Source organism: Manduca sexta, chromosome 28 (assembly GCF_014839805.1).
Source record: "Manduca sexta isolate Smith_Timp_Sample1 chromosome 28, JHU_Msex_v1.0, whole genome shotgun sequence".
Classification (NCBI taxonomy): Eukaryota; Metazoa; Arthropoda; class Insecta; order Lepidoptera; family Sphingidae; genus Manduca; species Manduca sexta.
The window spans coordinates 957,858-976,622 of NC_051142.1; the positions used below are offsets into that span (position 1 = coordinate 957,858).

The 18,765-nt window shown below is 33.5% G+C and overlaps 1 protein-coding gene across 1 annotated transcript in view; it reads left to right on the top strand.

Annotated features, from left to right (window-relative positions):
- The first annotated feature begins 1,414 nt into the window (after positions 1-1,414).
- LOC115453711 (arrestin homolog) overlaps positions 1,415-18,765 on the top strand; it is a 65,173-nt gene continuing 47,822 nt past the window's right edge. The window contains exon 1 of the mRNA XM_037444825.1: positions 1,415-1,672. The gene's annotated coding sequence lies outside the window, so the exon portion shown is untranslated. The remainder of the gene's footprint in view (positions 1,673-18,765) is intronic.

Consider the following 18,765-nt stretch of genomic DNA (forward strand, 5'->3'; position numbering starts at 1 on the left):
ATTTGTCGTAGTTTTATGATTACTAAGGTCGTCGTTCCAGTTTAAAAATTAAAATCATGAGAAAATGAACCTCAAAATATTACACACGATGTTATAGTCTATGGCAACGTCGGAAAGTCCTAAATAAAAATACACAATAGTAATAATATGTAAGTTTATTCATACATTAATTCTAATAACTACGTTTTGATAATTTCAACGCCTCGCTAACCAAAATGGCCGTTCAAAAAACCATGTTCTATTTTTAAAACCGATGTTCTCGTTTTTGGTAATTTCGCTCGCTGAAAAAATTCGGCGAAACGCGAACATCGATCAACGAATTGAATTTTTAACTTCCGTGTTAACTATACTATGCCTATTGCCAATAGACTAAGGTAAAATATACTGCGATATCGTGTTTGAAAGTTCGTGATAATAAATAAACGAAATATTTTACTTACACTTTTGTTATAGGGAATATTTTTCAACGAATGTAATTAACGTGCTATGAAGTTACAGAGTTTTTTTTTTATATACGGTATAACCAATATAAAGCGGCGATGGCCTTATTGCGGGTGGAACGGGCTGCCATGCCGAGACGAATGTCCGCAGGTTCAAAACCGAAGGGCGCGTACCTTTGACTTTTCCAAAGATAAGTGTATTCTTTGTAAATTATCGCTTGCTTTAACGGTGAAAGTTTCATCGTGAACAAACCTGCAGGAATTTAAGAAGTTTTTTATAAGAATTTTGAGGCTGTGTGAAGTCTGCAAATCTGCACCAGACCAGCATGGTGGACTAAGGCCTAATCCCTCTCAGTAGTAGAGGAGGCCGTGTCCGGCAGTGGAACAGTATATTATACAGGGCTGATATTATTATTGTGTCAAAAATTCGCAGATTGCCATATTTCTTTGATTTTTGCATTTTAATTAAATAACCAAGAAAGGAATTAAACCGTGATTTCAAGCCAGTTATGATACCCTTTTCAAAAGCGTCATAATGTATTATTTTTCAAGAATAGCGCCTTAAAGCATCTAACAAAGACGTAGAAACGCGTGGGTTTTATGTGGGAAGCTTCGAATCAACTCGATATTATGACAAAGTTGTTCATATAAACTAAATTGGAGTTATTCCAGCTTGGTAATATAACCCAAACCTCAACAAATAATGAGAAATACTGCCGTGAGGCTAAAACTCGGATTACATCGAGGGCGTCAATTTAGCCAGTTATAATTACAACTTTATTGAAACTTGTTTATAAATTTTTTCTATTAAAATTTTATCACCACAATTATTTTTAATATTACTAAAATATTAATCATCTAGAAGCTCGCCTACTCATCGCTCGACTAGAAACTATACAAACATCTACTTGTTGCACGTACGGGCCGCACACAAACTTTCAGCCCTTAGTTTCAGTTCAGTCTTGCTTCTAAAATTGCGCCGGCAGAACGTGTCGCGTCGCCTTCGCCGCTGCAATCGGGAATTTGAAATTAGAACTCTACCTTTTTAATTTATAACTTGTGTTAGAATGTTGTTTATTGCCAGTTTAGTATAGAACATTTTTATTAAAAACTTTTTGTAGTGAAAAAAATGACCGTGTTTTGTTTTTAAAGTTTGCGAAAGTGCAGAATGTGTTTGGAGTGAGAGGACTAAAAAATAAATTTCAATAAAAAAAAATATTGTTTTTAAAAAGGTAAGAATTAAATTTCGACACATTTTGAGATTGAATAAGATAGTGCTTTAAATGTATTATAATTAATTATTATTGTAATTACCATTCTATACTTATAGACTTAAAGCATTCATGCAACTTGTAGGAAACTAGGTACCTAACCTAACAAAATCACTTGTAAGCAAAACTGTTTATCAGAGCATTAAGTCCGCCTGTAAAAAACATTAATTATTAAATTAGTTGATATATTTTGCTGTAGATACATACCTATTAAAACTTCTTTTTGAAATATTTTATTTTCGCACAGTTTACAAATGAGTGTTTATTCAAATCTATATACAATCTTTCAGTTATTATTATACAAGTTTTATTTAGTTATTTGAACATTTATATGCATTATTTTCTTTGAATATTTGAAAACATATTTTCCATTACAGTATTGAGTTAATAATTATATCATTTTTTATGTCAAAAAGTCACCACTAACCACGTACCGATATTTCAATATTATTTATTGCCAAAAAATATTACTAAAAAGATAATTGCCACTAAACATTTTTAGTGTAAATCCTTTTTACTTTTAAAACAAATGGATTGCTATGTGGGCTGTATAATTTAGAACAATGACCACTCACCGATCGCATCACATGATAATAGCCAGCGGCCATTAATGTCATTTTAGCTATATGCATTAATCTTTTACCAGTCATGTAATTACATTTTTTACGAGTACAAGGACTACGAGTAAGCATAATTTATTCAGAGCGTACTTATTACTAAAAATTCACAGAATGATTTTATTATTTTTTATAACTTTTGTGTGTTAAATTCGCCTTGTTGGATTTAGAGGGACGTTTTGTATGCTGAAGGTTGTCATCATTTGTTAAGTTGTTAATAGTTTAGATTTCATAAGAGTCACAATACAATTAAAAAATATTCAAATTTAAATAGATTACTCGTTCCTTTTGTGGTCTGGTGAAATGGATTTTGCGAGATTTAAATGGCAGAGCACCATAGTTGCTAGTGTTGTCTAGCGGGCATAGGCTAGCTCAATCCGGCACCACTGTTAGAAAACCGACGTGTAACATGAAGTAACAGCTTTGTCATTGTATTTGTGGTCGGCTCATCCACAAAAGCCCCTAAATTTCCTTTCCCAATCGTTCTAAAGGTCGACAATATTACTCTCCCGGAGATATCAGTTGACGCAATATGATAATTCATCTTAATGCTATCAAAAACCTACATCAGTTAAAATTACAATAACACGTGTATATTTAAATTTGATAGTAATAATACTATATTCTAAAATGAAAATTATGTTCTCGTATTTTCTTTATTTTTTGTACTTATCTTTCGTTTTTCTTAATGTATATCTAATTTTAATTTACACGTGTCTCACGATTCACATTATCTAAATAGTTATTGTCCTTCACAAATATATAGACATCTGTGGCAACAAAATGACGTATTGAAACTTTTCCATTTTCTACTTTGGCAGATGGCACCTATTTATTATAAAGCAATAATTTTCCTCCAATTTATTGCAAATTGCATGCCAAATATTATTCAAGATTTATAGTCATAGTTATTAATCAATTTAATTATAAATAAGTTAATGATATAAAGAATAAACATACTTTTAGGGATCAGTATAATATATTTACCTTTATTCGTTACACTATAACATATTTGCCGACATAAAAAGGCTACAATCTTACAGAGAAAATCAACATAAAGTGATAGTTCGCTATGGTGTTCCGTAATGTTATAGCCCATGGGATTTCCGGATTTATCTACTTTCCTATAATATGAGCAACGTGTTCACGATTTTGGTACTGTGTTTATGGGCAGTGCTATAACAAATATTAGGAGCCATTTGCTGCACACGATATAAAAAAACCCTTTAACAACCGAATCATTCATTACCTGTAGTAACAAACAATCATTATTCTTATATACGATATTTGGATGTGAAGTAATTATTTAAGTTAAACACGTAATCTTGTATGTAAGTACAGTAATATTCGCGATATTGTCATGCCACGATAGCGTCACGAAGTCTGCGTAGTAATTATTTCGTACATCTGTAATTACAATGTTGACACACGGGGAATACAATATCATGTTTACTTTATGTGTGTCTTGTTACCGACTAATGACGGAATAAAGTGTTCGGTTTATAAATTCGAATTTGGAAAATGAATATCTTTATTTTTATTCGTTTCGTAGAGAACTGGCTAAGGTCAGAGACCATACTGCCATGTTATAAGTAAATGAATATCCTTTGCCATATTTAACGGTACTTACTAGCTGATGAATGATATGAACATATTTTTCTAAAGAGTGGGATGGAACAATTTGAATCAAACAATAGCATCTATCAAGGTCACTTAAAATAAAATTAAAGATTATTGCGTTATTTGAGCTACCGAGTTTGGGGGAAAATATATCAAATGATATTTTTTTTTATGCGGACACAGCACAGGACCCAACTGCACCTGATGGTAAGAGAGTGGGATCCAATAGAATGTCGACTGACGAGAGATGATTACCCCTAGACAGTTGACACAATTATGCCGGCCTGTTGGAACCGGATATACACAGACTGATCCCGGAACTCGACATACTTACATTGGCCACTGTGGTGGGTTTTAACACCTTGTGTATGGTGGTCGCTATCCAGGCGGATATTAATGGATCCTACCTCCAGTAAATTTATAATTATTTGGTACACAATTTATTTTATTTCAAGGTTATAAGAATATCCTAATTCTCTAAAAAAAAACTTTATCAATAGAATTCATCGATAGTATTCGTTTTCCATAATCGGATTTCTTCCGATCCAACTCTCTATATCTGCTGTTATACATGGAACGTGAATAAACATTTGTGCAAATCAGCGCGAAATGACGACTCGCGGGAATCTTTACGAGTTTTTAGTAGTTTTGTAATGAATTCGGCACTTCTTGATACATAAACAATATTATTTTGTGCCAATTCAGTCTATAAAATTTCATATCATAGAACTAAAAGATACGTAAGAAATATTGCAATTAATTATTTTGTAAAATTTCATAGTATATCAAATGATAAATATGTGAATTTTTCAACCCTGAATGGGTTTCAATTTGCTACAATCTACTAGCATCGAAATATGGTAATTAATAATAATAAATCGTTGACACCGCCAGGTTCTTCAACGAAATAATGCACTTATTCGCACGTGTTCAGCACCTATATTTCACTGTTGGCCATCAGTTACCTTGATGGCCATATTGTGCAACGCATTGACAAATATATGTAAATGAATGCGGACCTCACAAACGTGAATCACTTCTAGATTATATTCTAGACCATTGCTGTTCCTTCGTACAATGAGACGATATTGGCGAGACTTTTATTACTAGCATCAAGATTCATCGGCAGGCAAATAAAAATAGTTAGGTCACTGACGGAACTTCATAAGGAGATCAGCGCATGATTTGAATACACGTTTGACATTAAGTGTGGAGTTCTATTGTGTTGCTACATGGCACTTCTAGGACTATATGGCAGGTTTTATGTTTCTGACGACTATACGTGGCACACGTGACTTAATCTGACGCTTTAGATGGCATTGTCATTACGAGGTTCTTGTAACTTTAACTAATTGTTGTAGTCGTTAATCAAAAGTATAAGTGTTATCATTTTAATATTATTAAGTTTATATTGGTAATGCTATTGAATACAGTAGTAAATTTTATTGGGATAAAGGTCAGTTTTATAATTTTCCGAAACAAATTTATATTGTATATCTGCCAAATTTCATCAAACTTCGTTCAGTAGTTACTGCATTTACTTTTAACAATCATTTAGACATCGTAAATAATAAAATTTCGTATTTACAATAAAAAAAAAACATACATTACGTCGTTATTCCCAAAGCGTTAGACAGGAAAACCCAGGTACCCAATTTTGACCATTAGTGTTCCGTCCCATGACGTGACAGAGGACGACACTATAGCCATGTCGAGCACACATAAAGGTATAGCATATTTCCATCCTCCAATATTTTCCTACATTCGTTTTGAAAGCAAAATGCATGTTTATCAATCCATAAACAATTTCTCGTTTCGCTGCACTCGCGAAAGTTAAATCAGATAAAATTTATCTCAAAATATAACCTATTATCTGATAACAAAGCTTGGGTGATTTGCACTTCAAACGATCCGAGACCAGAAGATAAAACGGATAAAGTTAATTGAAAATATATTTATGGTTATGTTTAAAATAATAAGTGATAAAGGTTTTTTGAACCGAGTCGTCACAATTATGCCGGCCTGTTTAAAACCGGATATACACAGGCTGATTCCGAAACGCGACACTTACCAGCAACGCCAGCAAATTGCGGTTATCTGCGACTCGTCATTTACACGAGTATTCACAAATAATCTGAGCACACAGTGTGCCCGAATGCATGTAGACAAATTCATAGTTCTCCCTGGCTTTGTTAATCTGACAGTCAACTGAAGTAAAGTTGTATCACAATATTTACCGATCACAGCGTCCATTTTATCCTATGTCTCTCAGTACGAGAGGTGTCGAACTGAAAGTCAGTGTTTTCAACATAACAGCCTTTCTGAGTAAGAAACAGACTTTTTATCCTAGCATTGCCCAGTCATTAGATAAGTAAGGTTTATGAACGTGAGCGTTAGTTGCCAGCCCATTGATGCAGAGATAAAACAAAGTATGTATCTATACATAAAATACGTTTTATTTTAAAAGGCCTCTTGATTACAGCGATTACTTTGAACACTTCAGGGCCCATTTACAGAGGCCGAATTTGTTAACGGCATGAGTAATAACTCCGTTATAATCTAATTTCCAAACCCTTCTGATTCATCAATCGTTCAAGGCAATGTGTGTGAAAATTGAAATTCCTCGCTGGTGGTTATTACTCGACTTCTTTTAAATGAATATAATTAAAACTTGTGACTTCACTCATGATTTTCAAAACAAATTCACACTTATAGATTCGTGCTATATATAGCTTCTATTTATAGCTCAAACAACAGGTGTATGGATAAACAGCTAAACGTGCTCTCCAATGCATTGAGCGGCATAACAATCCAGTCTATGTTAATAGTTGATAAACAAACCACTGTATCACTTCCACTCGCTATACATAGAACAGTTGCTATCGGGGTAATCTCCAGAGACAATATTACTTTACACCGCCAAAGCTTTTTGCTACAGCTTTAAAGGCATTCTGAAGCACGCGAACGATGCCCGCTATATTAAGTATGAACAAGCACGTAACACGTATTTTGTTTTCACACGAATAGGTACTTAAATAAAATAAATATCTCATCTCTAAAAAATAGAGATTAAGCTTGTCAAAATTCTTTGTAAAAAGTGTACCAGGAATATAGTGATAATTATTGTCGTAACCAAGAGACCCCAATTATCAAAACTAATGCCAATACTAAAGTAGAATGAAGAAAAAAAATTATTAATTAAAAAAATCTTAATCTTTTGTTAAATTCAATTTAGAATTTAAATACAGTATCTAGTACAATTTTCCAACCAGGCATATCTACAGGTAGGTCTACTGTACAGCTCAAATTAATCGGAAAAAGTTCGTCGTCTACGACTTCCGATTTGTTAGCATTTTCACAACCCAGTCCGCTGGGATCTCAATTGTCACTGAATAAACCGGAGTCTCAGTACGAGTCTCATTAAATTCGAGTACTTTTAGTTCGCAGTGTCTGGAGCTGTTTTTCTGTTCGATCTGTAATTCACAGATCGTAGCTTTTCAGTTATTTCAAGTCTGCGAGTATTTTTAGAGTTGGAAATGAATAGTCATTACGGGGAATTGCAGCGCTGTTTTGATTTCATGAATGGTGTTTTTTGAGTTGAAATCCTGTTGATCTGATGGTTTTTGAATGTAAACATTGAAATTCTGGGCTCATTTTTCGGCTCAAAATCATCTGAATTGTTTTAGTTCTTAATGTTATAGAATTCGATTTCAAGTTATATTCATGAAATCGAGAGCATCATGAGCTCATTTTAGTACAATATATAGCGAAAAGTTCTTATACTCTTTGCTATTTACCTAGTTATAGGTATCCTTTGTTCGTTCAATAACAACTGAATCTATAGTTTTTTTGGTACGTGATATACCGCTAAGATTTTATATACCTATACATTGATTATTGGCTAGGTACCTTCTATAAAATTATTGTCGTCAGTTTACTTACTACCAGGAATAAGAAGATAATCAAAACAAAAATAGAATATTTATAAAAATCCGTATAACAAACATAAATCGTACACTTCCATTACTAGCAATAGTTCAATGCCCTAGACAGGTAAGTTGAAAATTTAATGGAAAAACTTATTTACCCGAAATTGGATTTACTTGATCCCGATACGAAATAGGCTCTGCTCGTATCACATCTTAAAGGAATATTGTGGCAAATTGACCTGACCTTTTCCATTTTCAATCATTTACGGCATTCTAAATTCTGTAAAAATGTTCTGAAAGTTTTCCATAGTAAACTTCAGTGTATTTATTTATTCAAATTTAAAAGACCGTAAAATTCGCAGCCCATGTGATAGACGTATTTTACTAATAAAACAGTAAATCACGTCAATTTATAGAATATTTGTTTTATAGTTTATTTTTTATACCATCTCTACGTTTCATTACTGCTTAAATAAACTGATTTTCATTTCTCAAGTACGTATGTGTATGCGTCTAAAGGTGTTTTTAGTATGCTTAGCATTACCATACATAGTCTCCTTGTTAATTATAATAACCGGCAAACAATTTGAGCACGTTACCGCGTGGTGGGGTTTATTTTGAACGTTATTGTAACATCTTCTACATTTTATACTATGATTGTATTGGTTAATACCAACATCATCCAAACCTCTAGTAATATTGGTCCAGTTTAAGCTGGTTTTATTAGTGTATCAGATCTTTTCTATATCTATTATATCATTATATAGCTTTTTAATTTATCCTAGATCTACTGTGGCGTTTAACTAACATTGGTTTTAAGTTCTCGTAAGTAATTGAATGAATGCCAAACCAGATATTTCGCAAAGCCAAAAACATCCCAAGTGTTCGCATGAGAGTTACTTAGCAGAAGTTCGCAGGAGCTATAAATACTTCATCTAACTACTACTTACATAAAAGTTAGTAAGTTACACAAACTTTAGTTTATATATTATTCAGTGTCCCGAAATACTCAAGCGTGTTACGTAAAACATATTTCAAGAAAGTTTTAACTTTGATCTTATCACACAGACGCCTTTGTAGCTGAATGGGTAGGCGGAGGTGCAACTGGGGTACTCTTTTCACCGTGCCTTCTATGTCGTAAGGGGACAACAGCTTAGCCTGTCGCCGTAGCAGACACAAACTTTATACTCCGTGCTGGTAACAATTGATCATTTCACGAGTAGTGCATCATCATCGCCTACACATAATTTTAATTTGCAATAGACACTATTAAATAGATAATTTAATTAGGAATATTTTAGTTAGAGGATTAAAAATATTTTTTTAAAAGAAATTATTCATATATCTTTGCATATTCCCGCCGCACCTCGTGATCCGAAAATGTTTTCTTGCACCTACTTTAGGAGATGCATATAATCAATAATTTTAGTGGCATTTTTCTTTTGAAATTTAATGACACAATATCCACATTTAAAAAAAAATAAAACCACAAAATTTAAGAAACGGTTTTCGAGTATTTAACTTCTACAAATAGGTACGCTTAGCGCGCTATTTTGCCTGAAGAGCACCCTAAATGTGGATAAAAAATGTAATTAACATCGAATATCCTATGTCGAGTGAAAAGCAGTGCCACAGCGTACTTTGTAATTCTAAGAACTAAATTGTGTATCTAAGTTCCTATTTCGTATAACAATAGTAGATTAACAAGTACTGCTATAAACATAAAGATATGTTGTATGTAATGTCCAGAATTTGATTTCCAGATGAAACAATATTCCGTGTATGCTCCGCGTTTCAAACATCATTTACTGGGATTAGATCTGTATCCGCTGTAATCTGCGATGATGGACTGGTACCATGAATCATAGGAAGGAAATTGGCTGTTGGCCAGACATGTGTGACTTGATGTAGTGCTTAGTGCTTACATAATAAGAGATACACGCGTGGACATTCAAATTGATTTTAAAACAACTATTCTATAATATGTAAGTTAGTGTGTAAAAAAAATTAAGTGTCATATTTAAAGTTATAAAATATATAAAACACGTAATACTTATGTCATACGGATTGTAGATAAGTTATATATATTTTTTACTAGCTTTTGCTCGCGGCTTCGCCCGCGTGAAAGTGTTTTCCAGGATAAAATTCCACTGTTTGATAAAAGTCTTGCTACATATTTTCCCGGTACTTATAGGTTCAAACTAATTTTATCCCCAATCTATAATTTCAGTTCAATCAGTCGAAAATCTAAGAACATTTATACAAACTTTCATCCCCTATTTTATCCCCTTAAGGGTAGAATTTATCAAAATCCTTTCTTAGGGGATGCCTACGTCATAGTAGCTTTATGCATGTAAAGTCTTAGCCCGATCCGTCCAATGGTTTGGGCTGTTCCTTGATATATCATTGTCAGTCACCTTTGAGTTATATATTATATTAACAACTGAAGTTAGCTAAAATTGAGTTTCTCGAAGCCGACCACTGTTTATGTGCTATGTATTTTGAGACTATGCAATTTTGTCGCGTTCGCGATTCACTTTCACTTTTGTTGAGTTTCAGAACGCGATATTAGATCCTCCAACGCGCACGCGAATTTGAACTTTATGCAGCGGTAATAAATTACAAATTGACTCTCCATTTTATTTAGAAAACGTTTGTATGGGAAATAGAAAAATGCTGTTTTGAGGATTTTCCCGGCAATTATTCGAAATTTTCTCACCTTTTAAACTTTCCCTAGACCTCCACGAATAATTCAAGACCAAGATAAGATAAATCCGTTCAGCCGTTCTCGAGTTTTAGCGAGACTAACGAACAGCAATTCATTTTTATATATATAGATTTAGTTAAAGTTAAATTTATTATTTTTTTAGAAATTAAAATATGTATAAATGTTAAAATTAGTAAGTCGAAAATAATTTATGTATCCACATATTTATTTTGTGAAACTTATGTATGACGATAGCAGATACGTAAAATCAACAGTTTATCCGAATTGCAATGTTATGTTTTACACATTATGATAACTTTATCTCTATAAATGGGGATAGCATTACTAAACAAAAGAGAGAATTATAGATAAAAATCCTGTTTACCTATAATTCGACTATCAAAGCTCTACTTCTATTGGAACGCCGATAGTTGCAAAAAGACAGATTCGCCGTGTGGGCGATATAGGGTATGTAAATGAATAAATTCTATAAAAAAATTCAAAGTATCGCATGAACCAAAGAAGCAAAACAAAACCATTGTTATTTAAACACAAAATACAATATTAAACGAAACATTAATATTTCTGAAAATCGAATACAAAATGTCGATATATCTGTCGACCCCACGTCTGCGTAATTGTTTTATTATTCATTCATGCGATGCAGGTTACTTTGAAATGTTCCAGTATAAAACGAGCTGACAATATTGAAAAGGATAAGTTTGAAATTTAAATAATATCGAAGGTAACACAGAACATTACTTCTTATTTCTGTTATCTGTATATTTATTTAGTTGTTGGTATCAATGAATTCAGTGGAATACTTGGTAAACATTTACCAGTGAAGCCTAAAGCTAATAAAATAAATGATTTGTTTATTATTTCGAAATCGAGAATACAATTAATTAAACCTAAATCGCAGTCAATATCGATAGATACGTAACCTTAGTTAATGTGATAGGATAATAAATTTAAGTTAATTAAGTTATTTGCAGATATAAGAAATAAAAGTAAATAGGTATACTTTTTTTTTAATTATCTTCCTATGTCTCAAAGTAAATTGTTTTCTCCTGACAGTTTTATGCTTTATAAGTTATGAATCGACCAGCTTACAAAATCAATAGCTTCATCGGTCTATGGTCGAATTACCAAGATGGCGCTTGATGCGCGGGAATATTAAAATTTAAAAAAATATATATTTTTCAGTACATACTATGCAGAATCCATTCGCGTAGAACTGCCACAAATCACACAATACAAGAGTTTCTCGTATTAACTTCTTTTTTAATTCTATTCAAACATCACAGAACATCATATGTAACGCCATTATTCCAAAACACATTCACACGATTACCATTTCACTCGCTATTTCGATAAGCCGATATGAACTATTGCCAAGCGAATATGCCGAATGTAAAGAACAATAAAAACAAACCGAGTGTAAATCGACTACGCGCAACAATGATTATAGGGAACTTGTATTCTTAGAGGCGTTTTCCCCATAATATTTATACCCTTTATTTGTATTGGTTTCAAAATAAGAAGCTATTTATGCTGATATTTGACTACAGAAAAGGGAAAGACGTGAAGTAATCTACACACATTATTCTACATTCGAATATTTAGGTCAGTCATTCCGCTCTTAGCTGTTGATGCTGGTGGTAGGATATATTTTATATCCGCCCGGATAGTGACCACCGTACGCAAGATATTAAAACGCGCCATAGTGGCCCATGTAAGTAGATTAGCTTGTGCAAAGCCGGTTCGAACAGGCCGACACTAATGTATCTGATGCCGAGGAGTAATCATCTCTCGTCAGTCGGTGTTCTATGGGATCCCACCCCACTTACCACCAGGGGAGTGGGGTCATTTTTCCGTATAAAAAAACTAAGCCAATGGTAGTGGAATGAGGTCTTAATTTTCTTGTTGTGGATGAGGCCCCGTGACTAGTTGTGGCAGTAAATAATACGGGACTGCCAACTGGTATTATTACTTAGCAACACGCTGTGTTCCCTGTTTAACCCAGTAATATTTTCTCAAGCGTAATTAATGAGCCTTAACCTCTAATGTTGCCAGTTACTTCTAAATACTGTATTAAATAATTAATAGCCCTGTTAATATCTGAGGAACGAATTATCTGTCTCGCCATTTTGATGTATAAAAAGATTTTTATTCTTGGAAGACTTATTTATAATTTTATTATTAACACTGAGCTACCGTTCGAATTATACATAATCCGCAAAATAATTTCCTCAAATACTATAAGAGAAAATGCTTTTGATGGGAAACACGTCATGGAATCCGTCGAAAATCTCATGCAAATGATTCCATTGTCATTCAAAATGGAGTTGATTAACAATTGGAGTCACTGAGGGTCACGTATTTAGGGCTTTATAGTGCTCTATACAGGGGAGTGATTTATGAAATCATTGCCGTCCCGATTGAATTTAATCCTCTTAGGAGATGAGTTTTCATAAACCCTTCTTTAATTCTCAAGTCTTGTAAATAACCATTGTGTACTTTTTGTGGTTTTAACTACAGATTACTCCCTTATTCATAGACGTTATTTATCTAAGGACGGAGATAACAAGTCTGTTTCTCAGTGCTGACGGCATAGCAGCCTTCGCAGTGCGTAGATCAATGTGATTGGCTAATATTGAGATACAACTTGAATCTAGTTGGCTGTCAGATAAACAAAGCTGTGAAACAGACTTGTTATCACAGCAATGCTCCGTCCTTAGATAAATAACGTCAATGAATAATGGGGTTAGACTACGCATTAAACGCCAATCTATATTATCACATGGATATTAAATTCTAGTTTTAAAATTACTTTTATATAAAACACAAAAAAAAAACATTTACTATAATATATTCCATCTTATATTATCAAGTCTATATGCGTATCTAGTTTAAGTGCCTTGTTCTTATACCGCCAGTTTACAAAAATGCCAGTGAACCTCTTCGTATGTGATAAATTAAGCCGTAAAATACAGTATTATGACGCTCCCACTCACTCCGTGACCACAATGACAATGTGATCTGAACACTCGCTGAGAACCGAGCAAAAGTTATATTTAAGCTTCATAAACTGAGATAGTGTCTACACAAAAAATGCACTGAACTTACTAGGTTCGGAGAGGATTTTGATGTGAAAGATATTTCTTTTGATAGTACGGATATTTTTAGTATTTAATAAGCATTAATATTACATTAAAAGATATTAAATTCATGGCACTAAATATCGCTCATTTACTTTGAAATATAATTAATTAGCTACAGCTTTGTAGAGCATCGTCTCTATCATTAAAATCTATGTGATGTTTTGTTGTTGACTTTTCTTTCCACGTCTCGATGTATTAGAAATAATGATATCTATGCAAATTATAAAACTTAGTCCCCTTTTATGTCTGTCTGTATGTTATTGATTTTTTTCAAAATCTACTAATGTTTGGTTTAATAAAAATACGTAAAAAAGTCCTTTATATGGTTTTGCTTGCATGTTTGTCTGATACATAATAAACTGCTGATTTATTATAAGGTAGTTTGACCAAAGAAAGCGAGGTTCCTAACAAGGCTCACTATCCACTTTTGTGGTATTTTTTTGGTAGTGAAAATATACTACCATTTTTGTATTATTACATTTTGTAGTATGTTGCAAATGTTGCAATTTAATTGGAGGTTTATCTTTATATTTTTTCAAGAAAGAATTTTAGGAAGATAAAATATGGCGCTGGTATTGTACAGATGAGGCTATGGAGAACTAAAATATTTTAGGGACTTCTGCGGAAAAGAATATTCCCGCGGAACGAAGCTGCGAACAACACGTAGGAAATAAATTAAATAATATAATGCACTCTTTTTAATAAAATATAAAAAACAGTGGTTTGCAAATCGCTTTTAAAACTTTCCACATTACAAAGGAAGTTAAAGCAATCTATGTTGATTTAAAATATTATAAAGCTTACGGCGATGTGTTTAGTGCTTAAAATTAAAATTAAATTTAAATGTGCTATAAGGTAATAAAACAATTTATATAAAATGGAGTAATTAATTACATTGTCGCAAAACCAACTGTGGTAGTCATTAAGTTAATTGTGCTTAATTATAATGTTACCATATCAGATGGCGGTTTAACCTTAAACCACACGATCAAGTTTACAGTACGGAACATCTATAACAAGTTGTAGCCGCGAATACGTTCGCACGCATTGGAAAAAGTATCCAAAACGAGGTTTGGCTAAATTATCTTTTGCCTCAATAAAAACGGCATATCAAAAGCTATTAACACACAATTCGACGTTACATTTGATTTGTTTTAAATAAATATTAACACTGAAAACGGGCTCTCGAATTTAATATTTGATAAGCTATTTATAGATTTGTACGTGTACACCTTTAATCTTAAAAAGGGATAAGCAGCAGCGCAACTACAAAGCTTTACTACTTGTATTTCTATGATGTTATAGATTTGGTGAGGTTTATAAAATCTATTACAACAGTATTCTGTATGTAGATTATAACTGACCAGACAGTGTGAGTCGAGTTATCTACTATTATATCAAGATAAAATTTTGCCAAGGTCTTGCCGATAATATTGAACTTTGGTTCTATATACTAAGGATTAATTTAGTTAGTTATAATAATTATAATATCAGCCCTGTATTATATTTTGTCCCATTGCTGAGCACGGGTCTCCGCTACTACTGAGAGGGGTTAGGCCTTTGTCCACCACGATGGCTTATCGCGTGTTGGAAGACTTCACATGCCCTCTAAATTCCTATAAATAACTTCTCAGGTATGCAGGTTTTCTCACGCAAGCAAGTGATAATTCACTAAGAATACCCACAATAAAAAAAATCAGAGGTGGGTTTTCAACCTGCGAACATTCGTGTCGGCAGTCCTTTCCACTCACAACTAGAGTCGTCACTTTTAGTTAGTTTAACCTCTATTCCGATCAGTTTGATAGACATGTTGGTAGATAAGTTGTTTCCACCACTCAACAGAGAGGCTCGTGTTAGATTAATATGGTTCGTGGATTTGAGTTTCCAATTCAGAAGTGGTTTGTAACGTGGAAAACACACAATGCAATTTTGAGTTCGGTATTTGTGGCCGAATTAGCGATAGTCTTCCTCCTATCACAATATAATGAATATATCATGGGCGGAATACACACAGCGTAAAATGGGTACACGTACACTAGTGGTACCTCTGCATACCCCTTCGCGCATAAATAGCGTGTATGTGTGCAATTTTGAATGTTTTGTCATCAATCATTATTGTGAAATTAATAAAGTATTTAAATTAGGCTTTACTAATATATAGATATACATATACATAATATATTACGAAAAGTTATACATATGTACTTATGTACTTACATTGTTTAACGCATTTTTCTACACTAATATAAACTTTGCTCAAACTTTATCTGAACCGTTTTAAATATGTTCAAAACAAAAAAAAAATATGAGCATAGTTTGTGAAAACAATTTTCGTTTTGTCAAAATGAACTTCTAACGTCTTCAGACGCGACAAGCAATAAAAAGCTATCTTCACAATGAAGCGTTGTTCACTCGATTCACTTTTACATTTGTGGAACAGATGCACGCTCCAAATGTCTCACATTTTCTTTCCTTGTACCCGAACCAGTGAACCCTGCAGAGCTAAGGGTGCCTTCATCGTCAAAAAATCATGTCTGTGACAAATTAAAAAGTAAAAATGCAATATCATTATATTTTTAAATATTTTGCATTATAAGCACAGCTCAAAGGATTGTAATACTTACTTATCTCACGTAAAAGAAAAATACTTTTATAGTAATAGTTTTAATATTGAAAAATATCTTACTCTTGCAAGTTATAAAGGCGAAACTTTGTAAATATGTTTGGATGTTTATTGGAAGTAAACGCAGAAATAACTAAACGGATTTGAATGAAATTTGGCACACGGATAGCTTATGCTCAGGATTAACATTTAGGCTATTGTTATCCTAGTAAAGCGACGATAGCCTAGTTGGGTGTGGAACGGACTGCCGAGGCGAATGTCCGCAGGTTCAAATGCCAAAGGCACACACTTCTGACTTTTCTAAAAAATCATGTGTGTATTCTTTGTGAATTTATGGTTCGCTTTAACGGTGAAGGAAAACATCGTGAGAAGACCTGCACATCTGAGAAGTTCTCTGTAGGAATTTCGAAGGTGTGTGAAGTCTACCAACCCGCACTAGGCCAGCGTGGTGGACTAAGGCCTAATCCCTCTCAGTAGTGGAGGAGGCCCTTGCTCAGCAGTGGGCAAGTATATAATACAGGGCTGATATTATTATTATTATATCCTAGTAAGCTCCCATGGACAATATTTTTGAATAGATGGCGCTGGCTTCGTACGCTATTTCAAGGACTTTTGTAGGGCAAAGGGGATTCACACGGGCGAACTCGCAAACAAAACCTAGTAAGAAATAAACTCACCTTCACATTCATATAGCATTTTCTTTAAATATCGATTCAGATTTTATATGAATACTGAGTACTTACAATTTATTCTTTGAATGTATATGAATTGTGTTATCGTAATTGGATGTCTGAAAATGTATTGAGATGCACTTCAGGTGCCTCAAGAACTTAAGGTTAAAAGCCTTTTAGTCCGTCATGTCATTGTTCACTCTAAGGGTATGTAATAAAACAATTTATACAATAAAAAGTCATATTGACGCATAACTGGAACTTTTGTATTTCATACTATATTTATTAACTTTGTTGTTTATTGTTAAAAGCGTATATTTCGCATTTATGCCCTAATCCTACTAATATTATAAATACGAAAGTTTGTGAGGATGCATGTATGTTTGTTCTTCTTTCACGAAAAAACTACTGAACGGATTTGGATGAAACTTTACAGTAATATTGGTTATACATCAGAATAACACATAGACTATTTATAATGATTTTGTGTGCTTTGGTCATAATATAACGACACATATTAAGAAAGTCGGAAAAAAAATTATCCCGAAAACTCCTTCATGCGGGTGAAGCCGCGAGCAAAAGCTAGTATTATAGATTCGAAAGTTTGAAGTTGTTTTTTTTAAAAAAGAAACCGCTAAATGGATTTGACTTTTAACGCATATATGGACCAGTACTGAATAACTTATAGGCTACTTAACCCGTTATCCAGGATAGTGCACATGTGACTTTATTCCGCTTAAGGACAGTCTCGTGGAAAAAATCTAGTTTGTATTAACAACGTAACTTTTTGATAAAACGCATCACGAACATTAACTACTTTTTGTAGCATTAAATCATTGTACGTGCCGCAAAACGCTTAACGTAGCTATAAATTTACGAAAATGCGCAAAAACTCCACTGAACGAGCCATAAAACGGGTACGTTTCGCGTATGGTAACCCTGCCGCGCACCTCATCATGGGTATTTATTATCCGCACCTGCCCTCGCTGACTGGCGAGATGTTAAAATGCTCGAATTGACGGGTTAAAATTTATAGAAATACTGCTATGGCATTTGTATTCCTTGAGTTCAGTATTATGTGCCGAAAACTGCTTTAATCAGATGATTACCGTCGTTTGACACGCGAGGCCGAGAGTTATGCATGCAACGAAATATTATCTTGTATCTGTTAATATATCTACATCATCTCCCACCGGCTTTATGCCAGTCAATTGTCGAATTGGCATAATGCAAGTTTTCAAGCATTGGAAAAAAATATTGCATAGTTTTTAATTTTGTACAACTGGTCGCCTGCCTGACGCACAATTCGAAATGCCATTAAAAAACCAACACACAGTATTGTCCTACTTGTACATAGTATTGGCACAATGAAATTTTTTCCTGCAACAGAAAGTATTTTTGCATAGTTTGTACAACTAGCCTGCCTGGAGTACAAGTCCAAATGTCGTTATAAAACCTACACAAAGTATTGCCCTACCTGTGATTCGTACTCAGAACCTCTTAATCCACAGCTTGTGAATGCTGCTAGGAAAGCGACAATCTACTCAGAAGATATAAATATATCGTCTAATCTTTTACATGTTTATTATAAACCCATCATAGTATGAAGCCCACGCGTTGGTTGAATAAATAAACATTTTGGAAGCCACGCGTTACAAAATGACTCATTGTAACTGAATCTTTGTGAAGTCTGTCAGTTTCAGACCGTTTGTTTACGCCAAAT